Source organism: Solanum tuberosum, unplaced genomic scaffold (assembly GCF_000226075.1).
Source record: "Solanum tuberosum cultivar DM 1-3 516 R44 unplaced genomic scaffold, SolTub_3.0 scf00301, whole genome shotgun sequence".
Lineage (NCBI taxonomy): Eukaryota > Viridiplantae > Streptophyta > Magnoliopsida > Solanales > Solanaceae > Solanum > Solanum tuberosum.
The window spans coordinates 272,661-292,413 of record NW_006239223.1 but is presented as its reverse complement, the minus strand read 5'-3'; the positions used below and the strand labels follow the sequence as shown (position 1 = coordinate 292,413).

Below are 19,753 nucleotides of genomic sequence, written 5' to 3'. Positions count from 1 at the left end.
ATAATAATAATAATCTATATATAGATATATAATTTATCTGTATATTATAAAAATCAGAAAAAAAACTTACCACAAAAAAGAATTAATTAAAATCCAAAAATGTAAAAATAAAAATATTTTTCTTAAAAACACCCGTCAAAAAATAAATCATCAAAAATTGAAAATAAAAACTAATAAATAGAAAGATAATTGTTATATATTTTTTAACACGTTTTGGACTCTTAAAATTTTTTATATATGTTTATTGTCAGCACTAAAAAAAAAAAACAAAATTTGTAAATTATTAAAATTAATTGAAATTCTAAAAATAAAAATAGAAATTTCAAACACTAAAAAGAAATTCAAAATAAAATAAATTTTTTAAAAAAAAAAAAGCTCTAACGTTGTGGTCCTTTTTTTGTGGAAAGGTATTTTCAAATTTTAACCATCTTTCCACAAACTCCTTATTTAAAGAAAAATAAATGTAGATAATAATAATACAATAAAACCTCTATAAATTAATATAGGTGGAACCATGAAATTTTATTATTTTATAGAGATATTATTTAATCGATAAATTAATATTTATTAATTTAAAGAATGGTTTGAGATTTAATGAAGGTTAATTTTGATTTTATAAAAATCATTGTATCTTACTAATTTATGTATCATAGTTATTGATTTCACATAAAAAAAAATATTATATATAAAGTACAATGAATACATCAAAATCATTGTATCTTACTAATTTGTGTATCATATTTATTGAATTGTCACTAGTGCAAACAAAAGAGCATGGATGACAAGTGTGCTTTTTTATGAATATATTTGTTGGTTTTGACCACAAAATGCATGGTAGACGAGTTTTGCTTATGGTAGATAATTATCCAGCCCATAATAGAAATATTGAAGGACTACAAAATGTTGAATTGTTCTTCTTGCCACCCAACATGATATCCAAAATTCAACCTTGTGATACTGGGATAATAAGAACTCTCAAGATTTATTATCCTAACAGATTTTATCGCAGGACATTAGAAGGCTATGAAGTGGGACAAACTGATCCAACAAAGATTAATGTTTTGGATGCTAACAATTTTGCAATCCTTGCTTGGACAATAAGATGATTTGGACTTGATCTACATAATCTGAGGGTCGTTAGTGACATGTTTCTCAAACTAGGATGATTTGGACTTGATCTACATCATTTGAGGGACGTTAGTGGCGTATTTCTCGAACCAGGATGATTTGAACTTGATCTGTATAATTCGAGGGCCGTTAGTGGCATATTTCTCAAAGTAAGATGATTTGTAGACAATAAAATTCGCGTCGAGAAAACAATAATCAAGAACGGAAAAATATTGCAACAATCGTATTTATTATTTCAAGTGTGAGTGTTACAATTTCTATGATTCCTCTGAATTCGCCTTTTCAAATATAAATTCAAGGGCTTTAAAGCTTGATCTTGAATCTTCGATGAATTTGAACCTTGAACTTTATCTTGATCTTTGACTTTTGCTTGAATTCAAGGGCTTCGAGCTTGATCTTGAATCTGGTGGTCTTGATCTTGATCGTTCTTGAACTTGAACTTTATCTTGATCTTGACTTCTAGTTGAATCCAAGGGTTTCGAGTTTGATCTTGAATCCGGCGGTCTTGATCTTGATCGTTCTTGAACTTGAACTTTATCTTGATCTTGACTTCTAGTTGAATCCAAGGGTTTCGAGTTTGATCTTGAATCCGGCGGTCTTGATCTTGATCGTTCTTGAACTTGAACTTCATTTTGATCTTGACTTCTTCAAATCTTCAATTCTTAAAATTGAATACTTGAATTCTTGAATTCTTGAACTCTTGAGTTCCTGAATTCTTAAACTTGTCGCCTGTAGAGAAATTTGTTGCTTTTAATCCACGAGCTTTCTCTAGCTTTTTGTTTTGAATTCTTCATCCTCTTTCTGAATTATGAGGACTCCTATTTATAATTTAAAATAGGGGAGTTGTGATTGGAATAGGATTTCCTTCGGCCAATCAGATTGTAGCTTGTAGAGAAATTTTTGGCTTTTGATCCACGAGCTTTCTCTAGCTTTTTGTTTGAATTCTTCATCCTCTTTCTGAATTATGAGGACTCCTATTTATAATTTAAAATAGGGGAGTTGTGATTGGAATAGGATTTCCTTCGGCCAATCAGATTTAAGTGACATGGCATATGAGCTTTATGGAGCGGGCCTTAATTAAATTCATATTTATTGAATTTAAATAATTAACTCAATTATATTAATCCATAATATTTATTTGGACTAATATATTAATGAATTTAATATAATCCAAATCGTTTTATAAATTTATATTTAATAAATTTTAAAATGATTACAAATGCCCCCTCGCTTCAAGTCTTGTCGAGATATTTTATCTTCCGAAGACTAGGCTTGAAGCATTAATTAAATAATAATTTATTTACCATGCTCATGCGATGCAATGTTTAATTTATTGTCTGACTCCAATACATGTAATTGGAGTGGGCACGTGAGTCTACCACTTTCAAACATATATTTGGCCAATTAGAATCATGATAGGAGGCAAATAAATGCTTGTTAAAAAGCAATAGGAAAACCAATTCGACTAGGACAATATTTCCGTCAATTACTTTAGCATAGCCAAAAAGGAATTGCTATTAGTCTAGGAGAGGGATTTTATGATGATATTTAAGTTCAAAATGTAGTTGAACACGTCTTGTAGAGTCCACAAAATTTCAATGTTTATAAATGTCCCCTGCTTCAAGGCTTGTCAGAGTGTAGACTCGATGAAACTCAAAGACGAGGCTTGAAGTACTCATTCTTCCACCTTTGCAGCTTTAGATTTTCAGATTTGATTTAAGAGAGAAGAGATGAAGGGCAGATTTGGTCCCACTGGGCGTGCACTTTGTTTGCAACAAATTTTAAAGTAACAGAAAATAAATTACAATCACAAATAAAATGTGAAGAAACATAATTTTATTCATCAGGATTGCGGGTACAATTCTGTTCCTCCCTTGATTCTACTCTCCAAAGATTTATCCATGATTCAAGGGCCGTTAGTGGTGTATTTCTCGAACTATGATGATTTAGATTTGAATATTCCATTAATTTACGGAATATTTGAGATCTTGATCTTTAAAAATACCCGAGAGTTAATGAGATATTTTGAGATGCCTTTTAAGGGAATTTAGTACCCTTTATATAGGCGTGAACTAGAGTTTAGGGTTGAGTAGCCTCCAAGAATCATAATTGAGTTGAACACAATTTTTTAGAGTCCCAACTCGATTGAACGCATCTTGTAGAGTCCCACAAAATTTCAATGTCTACAAATGCCCCCTGCTTAAAGGCTTGTCGGAGTGTAGACTTGATGAAACTCAAATATGAGGCTTGAAGTACTCTCTAAGATTTATCCATGATTCGAGGGCCAGTAGTGGCGTATTTCTCGAACTAGGATGATTTAGATTTGACCTCTATATGAATATTCCATGACTTTTATGGAATATTCGAGATCTTGATCTTTAAAAATACCCAAGAGTTTATGGGATATTTTGAGATGTCTTTTAAGGGAATTTAGTACCCTTTATATAGACATGAACTAAGGTTTAGGGCTGACTAGCCTCTAAGAATTCTAATTGAAACTGAACACACCTTCTAGAGTCCCAATTCGAATTGAACACGTCTTGTAGAGTCCCACAAAATTTCAATGTCTATAAATGCCCCCTGCTTCAAGGCTTGTTGCAGTGTAGACTCGATGAAACTCAAATACGAGGTTTGAAGTACTCATTCTTCCACCTTTGCAGCTTCAGATTTTCAGATTTGATTTATGAGAGAAGAGATGAAGGGCAGATTTGGTCCCATTGGGCGTGCCAATTTGTTTGCAACAAATTTTAAAGGGACATAAAATAAATTACAATCACAAAAAAATATGAAGAAACATAATTTTATTCATCAAGATTGTGGGTAGAATTCTATTCCTCCCTTAATTCTACTCACCTAAGATTTATCCATGATCCGAGGGCCGTTAGTGGCGTATTTCTTGAACTAGGATGATTTAGATTTGACCTCTATTTAAATATTCCATGACTTTTGTGGAATATTCGAGATCTTGATCTTTAAAAATACCCGAAAGTTAATGGGATATTTTGAGATGCCTTTTAAGAGAATTTAGTACCCTTTATATAGGCGTGAACTAGGGTTTAGGGTTGAGTAGCCTCCAAAAATCCTAATTGAGTTGAACACAATTTTTAGAGTCCCAACTCAAATTGAACGCATCTTGTAGAGTCTCACAAAATTTCAATGTCTACAACGTCATTCATGAACTTGAGGTCATGATTAATGATCTCTGTTACCATAATAAAATGGATGTCAATAACCTGTTGGATTATCCGGGTGAAAGTGATACATGTTCAAAGGCCCAAAGCTTAGAAGAAATTGTGGATACCATCGGAAAAAGCAATGTTGATGATGAAGTAGAAGATGATACTATACTTTTGAAACCATCGCGTAAGAAATCAGTTATCGCATCTAGAACTCTTCACAATTTTATGGTGCAGTTCGAAAAGACAACACCAGAGCTCTTGGATGCAATAAGAAAAGTTAGAGATGAGCTTCAACAAGATTTAAATTTTAAGAAAAAACAGAACACACTTGAATCATATTTCACTGAATTGTCTTACATATATTTGTACTTTTAAAGAATTATTAATTTATGATATTAATGGGACCATATATTTATATAGGGGTCTTCCAGAAATATATTATCTTATCGAAATTTGTGATTTTTCTGTTGGCCCAAGTCGGGATCGGAGGAAAATATTACTTTAGAGAGATTATTAATTTACCGAGTATTAATTTATAGAGGTTTTACTGTAATACTAATAATAATAATAGAATAATAATAATAATTATATATAGATATATAATTTATCTGTATATTATAAAAATCAGAAAAAAAACTTACCACAAAAAAAATTAATTTAAAATCTAAAAATAATTTTTTATTTTAAAAAAAAATTTCGTAAAAAGCATAAATCATCAAAAATTGAAAATAAAAACTAATAAATAGAAACATAATTGTTATATATTTTTTAACACGTTTTGGACTCTTTAAAATATTATAAATCTTTATTGTCAGCACTACAAAAAAAAACCACAAAATTTGCAAATTATTAAAATTAATTGAAATTCTAAAAATAAAAACAGAAATTTCAAACACTAAAAAGAAATTTAAAATAAAAAAATAATATTTTTTTAAAGAATTACTTAAATTAAAAATTTGGAGTATCTATTTTAAATTAAAAATTCTCTATTAATTATTGAATTTTATAAATTAAATTTTATAAATTAAAAAATAGACATATATCATCAATTAAAACAAATAATTACAAATGTCAGAATAAAAAAATATTGAAATGCGTAAAACAAATTTAAAAGTCAAGTAACGTGATTACATGAATGGGTCACTTAAAAATAGTTTTTATAAAAAATTGAAACATTTACTATTAGGATAAATGTATAAGATAATGGTGTTTTAAAATTTAGGAATTACAATAATTATCTATTTATTTTCTTTCTAAAGTATTTTCAATTCACTAAATATTATAAATCTTATATATTATATAACTGCACATTTTTATTTAATAATAATGAAAAAAATAAATCAAAAAATATTTCAAGTGCACATCAGCTTCCCACTTTTATTCTAAAATAAAAGGAGTGGTTAGTGATAAAACATTCAAACAAACGGATAATTCTCCCCCAATCAACGTAACTATTTTCCAATTATTTTTTTTATCCTTTTTAAAAGAAGGCACAAATTTATGATCATAATCGAGTCAAGAAAAAATGATGAAGAAAAATCAAGAGAAGTTGAACGATTTAAGTGAGCAATTCATATCTCAAGAAAGAGGAGTTCGTTGCAAACTACGTTATTGAACATACTTTGTGGTAATTATGAGAAAATTTCACTTTTTTGAGGCCTTTGTGTTTTTTCTTCCTATTTTGTTAAGAAATATGTTATTTTTTATGTATTATATAGAGGATTAAAAAATGAATAAATAAATTATGAAAGAAATTGAAAACTCTCAAAAATGAATATATATATATATATATATATATATATATTATTTTTTATTTTTTTTTAAAAATAAATTATTTTGTGACTATGGATTATTTTTTGATTTTTAATATTGAGTATGATAATATTTAGTATGTGAAATAATTTATCTTTAGGTTGAATATTTACAAGATTTTTCATATATGCTTGAAAGTTTTTTAAAGCAAGCATGAACTCACGTAAGTTTTATTTTTATTTTTTTAAAATGGAAGCAACCAAGAAAGTAAGTTTATTGATCAAAGCATAAAATCAAAGAACATCAACATAGATAGTTTCATGAAATAACATTAGTGGCCTAGAACATTGAAAAATTATATTAAGATCATCTTCATATTTCAATGTTAATCTTACACTCTTTAAAAGATTATCATGTTACAAGCAAAAAGTAAACAAAAGCATCTAAGTGAACGAGTAGAGATTTATTCAAGAACTTTTAGAATTGAGCATTTTTTTTGCAAAAAAATATATAGATATACGTATGTACATATTAGATTTTTTATCATAATTTTTTTAAAAATATTTATCTGAATAATAAATTCCTCATGTTAATGTTCAATTAAAAAGTTGTGTACAAAAATACATGACATCTTTTTATTCATTTCATATTGATTAAGTTTCTACGCTTCTACTCCTCTAAGTGTTATCCAAGTAAACCTAAACATTTTATTTTTTTTTTTAAAAGGAAGACTGACTCTTCAATTATAAAATAAAATAAAAATTGAGTTTGAAAAATTGTATATCCACTATAAAAGTTAAATATGTGATAGTTATAACTAATAAGCATTACATTAAGTTATGTAATAGTTTAAAAGTTCAGTACATTAAAAACATGATTTTTATTTTAAATTATATAGCCATATTTTATGGGAATATAGTTAATCATTTCCACAAAAATCTCATCTAGAGTTGAGAGACTATATATTTGATAAACAGTTATATATCGTTAAAGACAGTATTTCTTAAAAGTCTGAATTTTTTTTAATAACAGTTAAAATTATTTTTAATTTTAATTATACATACTGTTTTTTAACATATTCATTGTTGCCTGCATTTTTGTGGAAACAACTGAATGTATTTCAAATTCATTGTTGTCCACATTAGTAATTATTACACTTAAAATTTTTATTTTTTAAAAGTTAAATTGTTAAATTTTTTAAAATTAATTTTGTGAATTCAATGTAAGTTTTGTTTTTAAAAGACTCCATTATGCATGAAGCAATTATTTCGGCCGGGTATTCATAATTAGTTAATATGTATTTTATTAATGATACAATGCAATCTAAAAATACGAATGTGTCATAATATTTTTTAAATCAATTATTTTTCTTAATTGTTCTCTCCAAAAGCTTTTGCCCTTCTTGAATGTGTCAGATTACGCATGTATATGTATACTAGTTTGGCATGCACGGGCCAACATTTTATATTTTCAAGTTGTGGATATTTTGCATAATCATTTGATGACGAAGTATAGCAGCGAATAATAAAAAAAACTGTTCAAAAGTAGCACATAAAAAAAATTAAGCTAAAATTGCATATGTTGATATGATTGATGCAAGGAAAAGTCGATTATGTACAAAGGTTGATCAATGATAGATGCCACCGTGCTTTGTAAAGGTGAATTTAACTACAACCTACGAGGCTAAAAATGACAAATCAGATTTAAGTTGTAACAATTAGCCAAAGTACTTGCTCCAACCCTCAATTAAGGAGAGAGATGTTTGTCTGAACCTTTAACAACATAACTATAGATACTAGTGTCTATAACTTAATTAACTGCAACCCTCAATTAAGACAATTAGGCCTTTCATACATGAAAAATAAGATAACACCAGTATTGACTAACAAAATTGCTCATCGAATCCTCAGATCTTAGACATAGCTAACGTGAGAATTGAACTCAATCGGTTGTCTGTTATTTCCACGTAGATCATCTCCTTTTAACTCATATTGTTGGTGTACCTTGAAATGAAAAGTACAGTGAGACAGAAGTAGCATAATATTTTTTCCAATCTAGATGTAAGAATAGCATAAATGAACAATATACTGCATTTCTCTTGTTCTTCATGGTTATGATGTTTTTTGCTTTTAGCTTTAAGAAACATAAGGATGTGCTTTGGCATTTTCTTCTCATATTCACATGTATTTGGCTACCAATTCTAACAACAATAAAATGTCGCACTTGCCCTTTTTCTTTACATTTTATTTGTGTACCGTATATCTCTCTTCCAGTTGCATCTCAGGAAGTAACTGATTGCAATTCCTCACCTTAGCACATCTACATAAATGTATACTTAAACCTATTTTTTGCCAAGACTTAACAGAAGTGATCAAATCCAATATGCAATAAATACAATATACAACACCATAATCTGTCACTAAATATTATTAGTACACTAAACAGAACACTATGGTTCTTTTTGAACAAAAAGGGGCCAAAATTTGAAGAACCTGAAAAAAGTATGTGTCATTGTACCTGAAGGACATGAAAATCAAGAGAATCTGAATCAACCCTTCCCATAGTTTAGCCTACTTCTTGTTCTGTCTCTAAACCTTGATTGTTTTCTGCCACATTAGCTAAGTCGAGGAATAATTATAAAAGCGAGCAAGGATCCAAAAGTATTAATTGCCACGTTTATCAAACGTCTTTAATCATAAAGGAGTTAAATCCATAAGAATTCGAAATAAAAGTAGGTGACCTCATCCGTTGTCGTGCCAGAATACTTTTTTGTGGGAACACTAATTTTTCCTGCTGCAACTCCTTCAATTACTTCTACAAGAGGCTTCTTATACGATTATACCAACATAATAAGATAATTGGACAACTATGAAAATTTCAAAAACAATTTCTCTACTTTCATGAGGTAGAGGTAAGGTCTTCTTACACTTTATCCTCCTCATACTCCACTTGTGGAATTTGAATGGGTATGCTGTTGTTATTGACAACTATGAGAATTATCAAATAGGTCACTACGACTAAATACCTCATTCGTTAATTAGATTTTGATATCATGTTGAGCAATAACTTGTCCAAGTTAGAACGCTTATGGAAAAGACTAAAAGTCACACGTTGGTGCGAGATTAAAACATTGTTTTGAACCCAAAAAGATGTCAATTTTTTTATGACGATTACCCTCAAGCTACAACAGACCGCTCAAAATTTATTGCAAAGGGTGACAAAACATGTGCAGCAACAATTGAGGAGGGATATATCACAAATTCTAACATTAAGATCTTCAAACCCACAACTTTATTTTCAATTTGAGACTTCCCACCCAAGAAATGGGATCTCAAATAGAGTGGTTAAATTCAGAGAGGTCATCAATGCTCAAAACTATGCTAAGATACACTCACAGTTCAAAACATGTACATCAACCAAATGACATAAGCAACCTAACAAAATCTCTTCATCTTATTTTCTGGCACTCCTACTATCTAAGTTCAATCTTATTTCCATTTTCATGAAACAAAATCTAAATAAAAACAATGTAAAAGGAGAAAAATCCATCAAATATAAAAGTTAATACCAAATACATTAAACTTTAGAGAACAGAAATGTAAGAAGAGAATTAATTACCTCTCAATGCAAGCATCAAATAGATCTTGAAAATTAGGTCAAATCTGGAAAAGGAGAGTAAATAAATAAACTAATACTAATAGATCCAAATGAAGAAAGAGAAGAAAAAAACTGAGAAAATGGGTAAATTGAGAATCACAGTAAAGAAAATGGGAATGGAACATTCCAGTCTCCGTTTCTCTATTCATTTGAGGGAGTTATTTTTTGACACGAATGACAATCTATTACACGTGTAACAATAACCAATTAAATAAATCCACAGACACAAAAGGCCAACAAAATGACCCTATGTTTTATAGTACAATTTTAAATACTATTTGTACAACTAATCATAGCCGTGTTCATCCTCTCTAACTCTTACTTCTAAATATTGGTAATAATATACATATACAACTTATAAAATGCATATAAACTACATTTCAAAAGTATTGTGTCCGTCACATAATTCTATTGTAGCTACAACTCGTTCAAAGATTTAGCATAACAATGAAGGAATGAAAAATGAGAGAAGTTCAAAATGATCTGACCTTGCAAAGGAAAAGAAGAAGTTGTTTTGGACATGATGAACCTAGCAAATATAATGAAAAAATGATCCTACTTTGATCAAGAAAAAGAAGATGCTATGTACATAAAACTACGATCAACAAATTTAAAAAGCTATGCTTCAAATCTAAGTCAATTGAGGTGGGCTATATGAACACTAAATATACATTTTGTTTCATTTGGAGCAGTTTCATTCCAATACTCATAAATTATTAAGGTACTCTATTACAAAGATTTTTTATATTTCCATCCGAAATACAAATCAGTAATGAACAAAAAGGACTCCTGGCAAACAACATACTTGATATAACTGTAGCAAAACATAATAAACATTAATCCTAACCATTGGAGTTGCCTACTGATCGTTTGCTTCATTCATATTTTGTACTTTGCTAGGTCTTCCACAAGTGAGGTATAGGGAAGGTGGTGTACACAACCTTAACAATAACTTGATAAGGTAGAGAGACTGTTTTTGACACCACATATAATTATAAACTGTGAAAAAAATAAAAATAAAAATTGCAGTTGCTATTAAAAAATTACATGCACCCAAACATAGAAGCACACAGAAAAACCATTACATAGAGAAAAAGGAACCAAAAAAGCTCAAACAACTCATCCAAACCATCCCCACAATAATCCAGTGAATAAAATATTAAAGGAGAAGGAAATGTATAGCTACTTTCCAACGACATTTGTTGCTCGTAAAAAGTCATAAAACCTAAAAAAAATTTAAAAGTCATGAATATAGCAAATGAGATCAATATTTTCAACAATCAAAAGTCATAAAACATAGCGTCGTAGTTGTATTATACATAGAATGTGGCTAACAAATTGTAAAAATGAAAAAAAGTGGAGATTCAATCATCACATATTGTTTAAACAAACTATAATCTTATTAGAAAATAAAGGAGAATTAGACCAAAAATTGATATCCTAATTAATGAAATATCATGAAGTGAAAATTAAATTCATTATCTCGCTAAATAAATCGTCCTCTATCAAGCAGCTTCATTGTAGTTCTACTCCATTTGTTGCCTTTGAACTCCAAATAAAACTGTCTGCATTTTAGAGATCAGTTCGATTCTAAAATCCCCCAATTTCTAAAAAGCCACAATTTTAAACCTAAGGTTAAAATATTAATTTCTCTAATTTGTACAGAAATACCATATGCAACAACAAATATGGATCTGACATTGAACATAAATAACTAAATTTCAAACTCAACCGAAAGAGTATTAAAGAGGAGGTCAAAGAAGACTCCCCAAATACTTATTAATTGTAGTGTTAGTTGTTGGAGAAGTTAAAGTCTGGGGGAAGATGAACAACTCGTCGGAATCAAGGCTTGGCTTATCACCGCCGTCCTCTGCCGTTAAGTCCGACCACGAGAGATAAGGGCGGAGAAGTAAAAATTCATATAAAATAGATGATTTTGCACGGTGACCTGGAGATCATTCCGATTCCTTACAGTTTTCTTTGCAATGTCTTCACCGATTGTTTCTGGAGAGAGACGGAGTGTACCTATTTTCACCGCTTCGATGAAACCTCCGGTGACTCGACAAAGTCTTTGAGGGTCGGAGAGGAGTTGAACTTTGGTTTTGCATAGTTGTCAAGCAGAGGGGGCTGGAGCTATCTTTTGTGCATTTTCTTAGTACACGTGTTTTAGTAGTGATACTGACATGTGTTTTCATGGAAAGGAAAAAGTAGTAATTTAATGTACCATTTAGAGTGCTTCTGGTACAATTCTATGATGTTGAAATAGTCCTAGTGTTGTTGGCTTATATATATGAGTAATAATGTATATGTATATTGTGTTGGGGCAGAGCTTGGCCTTTTTTTTGACTTTATTTTTCTTTGAGTTTGCAGTTTTTTATTAAATTTTTTGAACTTTTGTGGTGGTTACTGAGTTAGTTTACATATAATTTTAAAATTTTAATTAAATTATTTCTTTTTATTTTATTTTATATTTTATAATCTTAAATTGCAATTTCAAACTATCTAATTTTTAGTTATTTATAAACTAATTTTAATAAACTTTATTATGACACCTTTTAAAACAATTTTAGAAGTAGAAAGATGACGTCTGCAGTTAGAATTTTTTAGTTTTTCTTTTAAATATTTTTACGTGTAATTTAGTAGAAGTAGATAATGTTAATAAACTTTATTATAACACCTTTTAAAACAATTTTAGAAGTAGAAAGATGACGTCTGCAGTTAGAATTTTTTTAGTTTTTTCTTTTAAATATTTTTACGTGTAATTTAGTAGAAGTAGATAATGTTAATAAACTTTATTATAACACCTTTTAAAACAATTTTAGAAGTAGAAAGATGACGTCTGCAGTTAGAATTTTTTAGTTTTTCTTTTAAATATTTTTACGTGTAATTTAGTAGAAGTAGATAATGTTAATAAACTTCATTATAACACCTTTTATATATGCTTTCACTATTTTATTGCATAATTTTTTTTTAAATAGCAATCTTTTTCCGTCTATTTTTTAAATACAGATTAAAAAATGATTGATTAAAATTCGTAAATTGTATTTTAATTTAATTAATAGATTATATAAAATTAATTATCATAATCTGAAGTTGTATATATATATGAATAAGTATAAAAAAAGTATTAAAAATAAAAAAATAAAACAAAAAGTAATGGACTTATAAAACATGTAATTAACTTTCAGATTATTTAAAATATAAAATATAATATATTTAATTAATTAAAAATGAATAAATTATTTAGTTTACACAAAGTCTCTCCATTGAAAGAAAATAATAAATTATTTTTTTCATATATTAATTCGAGAGAGTGTACCAACATATTCTCTTAATTATTTCATTCTTATTTATTTTTAATCATAATATATTTTTGAAACGTTTGTATAAGAAATATATAATTATAATATTTAGTTTTATCAAAAATGTTATTTGATGATAGTGCACATGCATTTATATGATTTGTTCCTTTAATTATATAAAATTTATGATATTAAGTACATTGCATTGAAAATAAGATGATAATTATATTTTAATAAAATCAAAATGATGTAATATATTCAAATAATTAAATAATTTTTAATAATCTCCACGCAACGCGCGAGCACGTATACTAGTTTGATTAAAAGGTAAAAGAAAAATATATCACATAAAACAGTGCGGAGAGAGAAATTTCAACAAAAATAAATGATACTGCCAAGGTTCTAAACCACATAAATCAGACTTACATAGCTCTTTAATAGTGCATTTCAAATCTAACTCAATCTCAAAAATTTGTTCATTAAAGTGAAAACTATAGAGTTTTTTACCCCTATATATAAGTGAACAACAAAGGTAGAACACAACAATAGAAGTGGTACAAAGAGTTACTGTAGTTTGTACTTTATGTGATTTTCCATTCCTACCCTTAAAGACACGTAGTTTCCTCTTAAATGGTATTAGTAGAATACAAAACATCAGTGAGCGTCAATTTTACTATTTCGCTTAGCCTATTGTCACAGACTTAGTTTTCTAGTAAACACACGTGCGATATTTGACAACTTGTTCAAGTTCTTGCACTATTTGTTTAGGATCTTGCTATGTCAAGTCAGCCTAAGACACTAGAAATCACTAAGAGAATGGTAGAGAGAACACAAGAAAATTATTAGGAAGAATTTTGTGGTAGAGAACTTTGATTGATTTTTGCTTGATAAATTCACAAATGGATGCTCCTCTCTTTATACTACTAAATTAAGAGTTAGTACCCGTTTGGATGGGCTTTTAAGTTGTCAAACTGACTTAAAAGTCAGTTTTTGACTTGTGAAAGTGTTTGACAATCATAAGAACAACTTACTTAAAACTCATTCTACTTTGACCAAGTATATTACTTTTTTATCCTTAATTCTTTTAAACAATTCCCAAATTCTTTCATATGATATATTTTTGAAATTTAAAATAAGTTGCACATTTAAAATTAACTTAAATATTAAGTTATTGAAATTGAATTATAATATAAATTAATTTTGTTTTAATTTTTCTTAGAAATAAAAACCTTAGATTAATCAACTCTTTAGTTTTAAGGGTATTTCAGCCATTTTGATAAAAAAAAAGTATATAACAATACTTATTTGCAAAAGACATCAACAATTTTTTTTCAACTGCAACACTTTTATCCAAACACAAAACTACTTATTTTTAAAATAACTTTCAGCACTTTAAAAAGTTACTTTTTTAAGCCAATCCAAACGGGATCTTAATATGCTAATAATAATTGTTAGTAAGCCCCAATTCTAGAACACTCTACACAACTAGAATGTTCTAAGGACCTTCCATGCAAAATCATGGAATTTTAAGGTCTTCCAAGGATTTCTCCATATATTTCTAGAATATTCCACCAAGGACTATTATTCTTCCAATGAAAGCTTTCCACATGGACAACTTTATGCTACACGGTACACAATTCACTGCTCAGAAAGGGAGAAAATAACCCATGCAATTAAACGCCGAAAAGAACAATAAAAAGGGCTGGGCAGCCCCCTTTGTAGAAGAATAAACCTCTAATCAACGACCTTCATGCTCCCCCAACAAGTACCACACGTAGCCACAGACGAAACACAACTTGAATCACCTAAAATGGAGCTTCCTAGCTCAAGATATCGAGGTCTGAATAAAGAAAAAAGAATGATATTTTAACCCAGCGATCTTCGCAAAAGCCAACAAATGTTTGCGAAATAGGACATCGCTTAAGCGGCCAAATGTTCGCAAAAGGGGAGCCCACCTAAGAGGCGCCCTTCGCAAAAGGGGTTGGTCACTTAAGCAACCCTTGCCACTCAAATGCCCATCGCTTAAGCGGCCTCTTGGTCTCTTTATAAGTCAACATCACTTAAGCGATCAAGAGTTCGCTTAAGCCGTCGCACCAGACACCAGATTTTCAGAAAAAATGGGCCAAGTGTCAAAAACATTGAACAAGCCCTCAGAATTCATTTGAAGTCCATATGATGCAAACTAAAAGTGCAAACCACTTGAAAATGACATTACAGACTCAATGGAATCGACGAAATAGCCAACCGAGGTTGTTTCATCAAAATATTGACCAAAGTCAACACTTTTTACAAAGAAACACAAACAAAATGCCAAAAGCTAGAAACTCAACCAGATAGCCTTGGGAACTGAACCAAAGGTTGTTCTAGACAAACTCGACATTCCAAAGCCAAGCGCACAGATCAAATTTGATTTCGAGCGTGTTTACCAAGAAAGTTGACCAAAGTCAAACTTTAGACAAACTTATAAAGCTAAAATGCCTATTCGCACCAACTCCAACCGGAAGCCTAAAAACCCGAATCGATCATCACATTAGAGATGATGGAGATGACTGAATTTCGATCCGACATTAGAATCTCTGAATGTTGACTAAAGTCAGCTCTTTCAAGCATAAAGCTTCCAAACTCAAGAACTCGCACCAAACTCAATTAAACACCTCGGAAAGCATGCTATCCTACCCAACATCACACAAAAGCCATAAGAAAGCTACGAGAAGGGGCAAAATGGAAAAAACACACAAAACTATATAAATGACCCCCGAGGGTTATTACATGACATCCACTTGATTCTCGATCCCTCATTGCCTCCATTTAGCCACCCAAAATCATTCATCTCACGCTCAATGGTAAGGCATGTATCGATCGGCAAGGCAAACAAGAACTTGAGATAATTTGGAATAGTCATATTTTGCATATTTATGGAAGTAGATTTAATTTTTATCCTTTAAGTAATGATCATGAGCATCTTTAGGTTTTTAAAAATTTCTAAATAGAACAATTTAATTAATTTAACTAACATAATAAACTTAAAAAAAATCCATATAAAGACCAAAAACCCCTATAAAAAATGCAAAAAATTGATCAACTTTCAGACTGACTGAAAAATTGATTGAGTTTATTGTTTGGTAAGTTTGGTATGAATTATAAGAAATAATTAATTTTGAGACAAATTTTAGGATGAATTTATCTTATATATAGTTGGGATAAAAAATAAAATTATAAAATATTCCTTGTGTCTAACAACAGTTGTCCACTATTGATTTGACACACCTTAAGAAATAATAAATAATAGGGGTAATATTACTATAGTTCCCTTTGAATATATTAAATTTAATTCTTTGGAAATCTATTAGATATTGAATAGTATTTAATATCAAATGAGCCCTTAACTTCGTCACTACGCTTAACACACACAATCATACTCCTTCCTATAAAAGCTCCAAAAATTCTTGTTTTCATCGCTTCACATTTCCATAATCTTTCGATTCCTCTTTAATTGCAGAAAAAATCAGCATCAATAGCTTCCTCTAAAGTCTTTATTTTCTTAATTTTTGTTAATTGTTCATCAAATGTGTTTAATTTGTTCAAAATAGTTAGTAATTAACAATAATTATTTACGAGGTACCGATTAAAAGATTGAGTTAAGTTCGAGGTCCATTTATTGTTTGAAATTTTGGGCAGGGTAGAGAGGGCTCTTTCTTATAAACTCTAGACTCAAAAGAAAAGTATCTAAAGCAAGATTCTATGAAAAATAAAATAACAAAATAGCAAGATACAAGATAAGTGCAACAATAGATAGTGGTTGCGATAGAAAATTCCCTTTGTGGGGGCATGACCCCTACGATTTAGGATAAAAGAGAGAGGAAAGAGGTCTTGGTGAACCGCCATAATTAGTGAACAACTCCATATATTGGGTGCCATATGAAATTATCCATGTTTTAGATGTTCAACTTTAGTTGTGAGTGATTTAGGAATGAATGGTCTTCTGGGAGGTTGAGTTAGATTCAAAGTTCATTTCTTTATCCATATGATATTTGATTTGAGTACCTTTTATATGAAAAGAAAAAGATGAAGCGTTACCTCGTACCTATTATTGTTGTTGTTGTTGTTTGTGGGAGGTATCTCATGGAACTAGTTGAATTGCCATTAAAAAGGAAGAAAGAAGATGATTATGCGGGAGGTGGGTTCTGGGTGTGCGTGCGCATGTGATACAACAAGACCATTGATTTTAAATTTGAATTAAGTAGTAGTTGTATATGTATGTTGTATGTAAATTGATTATTTTAGTTTGCTTTCGATATGGATGTTGATGGGGTTATTCTTTTATTTGCATAGAAGTGTACAAGAAGTTCTACCACCATCTGGATTCTACTTCCCAACCCCCATATCTCTTTGATGAAACTACCAAGTTTAATTACAATTTTTCTCTTAATTTATTTCTTGTCTGCCTTAAGAAAAATGTGTTTTTAGTCTGCCTTATGAAAAATGTGTTCTGAGTCATCATTACAGTTTTATTCCTTCGAGTGAAAATTGTGATCTGACTCTATTGTATTGTCCGAAGATTGTATATCAATTATCAATCCCCTATTCTCAGGGTGTGTGGATTACCAGGAATGTTAAGGTTCGCCTTTTTACCTCCATACTACTTTATCTCACTTTTCTCTTGGCAGTTTGTATAAAAATATGGAAATATTTCTATATTTGGAGACTCCTTAACTTTGAACTAACCATTTTACTTGTAATTGCATGTATTTATAGCTATAAAAGTGTCATGTCATGCGAATGATAAAAAATCGAAAAGATACTTTTGATATATGTTAAAAATCTTTTTCCTTTTTCAAATTTCATGTCCAATCAAATACTGCCACATAAAATGAAAAAGAGGGAGTAGTTCTTAATTTGGATGTGCATGGTCATATTAGATTTCAGTCTTATAAATTTAGTATACTGCTTCATGCAATTATTCTGTCTAGCCTTGATATTGGAAATGACTACCCGTGCATGTAATGTCATATATCCAGCTAGTGCAACCCTGCAGGGGTTGGGGTTAAATGGTGTATATGGTATGCATTGTGCACATGCATTTCTTTGAAGATGTTGTTTTCACGCCTCTCGATGACTTAAACGACACTAAAGAAATAATTCTGCTTTTTGTGTCTATACTCCCTCTCCATGCTATCACACTAAAAGTAGTAATGACTTCCCGAATTTTGACTAACACGATCTAAACTTGATGTTTTCAACCTTTTAGGTTTTAATAGCATTAAACTTGTTATACTTTTACAATCAAGGGGTTCAAATTTTAATAGTTTAATGAAAGAAGGGGAATCACAAAAAAATTTCATACAATTAGGCCTTAGATGCGAATTAGTGAGACTAATCTAATCTTATTCAACCTTAGATGGGAATTAGGGCGAAGCCTGGGGCGGTCTCTACTTTCGTAACATGCGAAGCCCCAACTTGAAGTCTGATTTGAAAATCTCTCTCTACCTTCACAAAACTTCTCGTGCCCTTCTCGTAGTTGTTACTTTCTCTTAGGTTACCATTGACCGGATTCGACGTAGCGGTCTCTCTCCCCAGTCTAGATGTTTCTTTTGTATCAAGAGTGTGCTGGGAGGCTAGAGAAGATGGATTGGATCGAAAGGCGATGTGTATGCCTATTCTTTCTCCATATGATTCCTATAATTTTCAAGTTTATAGGGAAGGAGACAAGAGCGAGGCACCAAACATGTTCTACCCTCAACCTCCATCCGTCATTAGTAATCTCAACTCACTTTTCCGATTTACTAGTACACTGCGCGCTACAACTAGCAGCCCCTTTCTTAGGTTGAGAAAAGCGCTAGCGCGCAACGGCTGATGAAAAGCAGTAATTTCTTAGGAGTCAAATCCTATACAAGGGGCTGTTTGCTGCTCGACCGGAGAGAAGAAATTCTCGCGAATAAGATATAAGACCCAAACTTATCATATACAACTCTTATCTACGACAAGTCTTGGCACTTCTATCGCATTTTTATAGTCGTTAATTTTTTTTGTGATTTTTCATATACATATTTACATTTTATGTCAAAAATATTATATTTGGATGAACCCATAGTTCAAAAGTTCTATCCGCCTCTGAAAGGAAGTGCTACTTAGAATTGTTGATTTTATTGATGTCTTTTGTTAATTTCATTTTGGAAGTAATTTCTATCCTTCTTGAAATGATTCAGTCTATGTGTTCTTATACCCGACAATGGTTTTGTTTGCCTAGATAAATTTTCTAAGATTTTTAATAGGAGGGTTTGCAAGACAAGATCAAGTTAGTTCAAATTGATCTTCAAAACAAGCCTGATTGGTACAAGGAAAGAGTTTACCCAACAAATAAGGTAATTTTTCACCTAACTAACATTTTTTTCGCTTGCCCAATTTACTTGTATTTGAAAATCTTGAGTTAAAATTTTGACATTGACATTTGGCCTCGTTTTAAATTGTACTAGAACTCTCGAAGAAAATGTCCATGAATTTTCGGGAAAGAGATTTCTCTTCCTCTTCGAATTCAATGATTATTGACTGAGCCAGTGCATAAATGTTCTAGTTTTATCTATCATCAAATTGGCACATAAACCTTTTGATAAGAATTTTAAAGCAAGTGAATGTTTAAATTCTAATTTTACGCTTCTAGTTTGTTATATTTTCTGCTCCTCACAGGTGCCATCGCTGGAGCACTACAATAAAGTGATAAGAGAGAGTTTGAATCTT

General features: G+C 30.2%; 2 long non-coding RNA genes across 3 annotated transcripts; both read right to left on the bottom strand.

Annotated features, from left to right (window-relative positions):
- Nucleotides 1-7,682: 7,682 nt before the first annotated feature.
- Nucleotides 7,683-9,671, bottom strand: LOC102578699 (uncharacterized). 2 transcript variants are annotated; one of them, XR_001475040.1, is made up of 2 exons: nucleotides 8,300-9,671; nucleotides 7,683-8,062 (listed from the first exon to the last, which is right to left on the bottom strand). It is a non-coding gene; the product is annotated as an uncharacterized lncRNA (long non-coding RNA). The 2 variants fall into 2 exon arrangements; XR_001475039.1 differs by having other exon boundaries at nucleotides 8,577-9,671.
- Nucleotides 9,672-11,122: 1,451 nt separating this feature from the next.
- LOC107063059 (uncharacterized) lies at nucleotides 11,123-11,937 on the bottom strand. The gene is made up of 2 exons (XR_001475041.1): nucleotides 11,689-11,937; nucleotides 11,123-11,586 (listed from the first exon to the last, which is right to left on the bottom strand). It is a non-coding gene; the product is annotated as an uncharacterized lncRNA (long non-coding RNA).
- Nucleotides 11,938-19,753: the final 7,816 nt, after the last annotated feature.